Raw genomic sequence first — 1,257 nt, forward strand, 5'->3', positions numbered from 1 at the left:
GTGCATACCACACCCTCCCCAGGACACCACCCACCACTTAAAATCAGCCTTTGATGGTGTGTAGATCTCATAATGGAACCAGATCTGAGTTTTCCTGCATCAGTTAGCTATGAGATCATTGAACAGAATGAACAGTTTTATTTCCTGCAGGGAGAGGCTGGCTTTAAGTAGTATAGCAGTGTCCTGAGAGGTGTCTGGTGTGCAAATGAGCACATAAAGGCTTTGTGTACTTTCCTCCTTTGTTTTGTTTCTCTGTTCGTTTCTTTGTAGTCCTAACTTGAGAAAGCCAGGTTATGAGTTGGGTTACTATATATAACCTACACCATGTATTAACAACAAGTGTTTACTCTATACCCAACTGGTGTTAAGTACTCTGCCCGGCCAGGACATGGGGACTTTTTTTGAAAACAACAACATAGTTCTGGCCCTCAAAGAGCTCACAGACAAGACCGGGATGAAAGAGACAGGCAAGGAACCAGTAAGCTGCAATATGTTTTGAGAAAGAATGAGGCAGAGACCTCTAATCAAACAGGGATGTTAGGGAAAGCCTCTGAGGTTCATTTTGAACCACAAAATGAAGGAAACATTATGGACAAAAGAAAGGAAGGCTTGAAAAAGATAGGAAGGGTTGCTTGTTTTCCACAGTATGACCTGGAGCTAAAAAGTTAATAAAAGCTGTTTTTAAACTTTACTTAAAACTATTACATGAGCTCTTCCACAGGAAGCCTACGCATGGCCACAGGGTCTGCTGTCATATCTCTAGTGATCCCTGAGAAGTCCCAGCACATTTTGTGAGTGCTCAACACCAATATCGATCAGCAGCGAAAACAGCCTTTGCCATCACTGCAGTTAAGGGTGGCAGGGGAAGATATGCTCATGGGGTGTTAAGGAGAACAGACATCAACCTCACCAAGAGGGCAGGAGACCTCTGAGGATGAGGTGGAACGTGTGTGATCACCATTATGCAGAATCCACACCAGTGTAAGATCCCAGACTGGTTCTTGAACAGACAGAAGGACATGAAGGACAGAAAATAGAGCCAAGTCCTGGCCAGTGGTCTGGACAACAAGCTCCATGAAGACCTGGAGTGACTGAAGAAAATTCGGGCCCACAGAGGGCTGAGCCACTCCTGGGAACATCGAGTTTGAGGCCAGTACACCAGAACCACCAGCCGCCAAGGCCACACTGTGGGTGTGTCCAAGAAGAAATAGATCTGTAAGCCTTGTCTGTTAATAAATAATTTATACACCTAAAAAA

At 44.6% G+C, this 1,257-nt stretch overlaps 1 pseudogene; it reads left to right on the forward strand.

Annotated features, from left to right (window-relative positions):
* The first annotated feature begins 732 nt into the window (after positions 1-732).
* LOC109378877 (40S ribosomal protein S18 pseudogene) lies at positions 733-1,211 on the forward strand (annotated as a pseudogene).
* Positions 1,212-1,257: the final 46 nt, after the last annotated feature.

The sequence above is a fragment of the Hipposideros armiger genome, unplaced genomic scaffold, assembly GCF_001890085.2.
Source record: "Hipposideros armiger isolate ML-2016 unplaced genomic scaffold, ASM189008v1 scaffold_5958, whole genome shotgun sequence".
Classification (NCBI taxonomy): domain Eukaryota; kingdom Metazoa; phylum Chordata; class Mammalia; order Chiroptera; family Hipposideridae; genus Hipposideros; species Hipposideros armiger.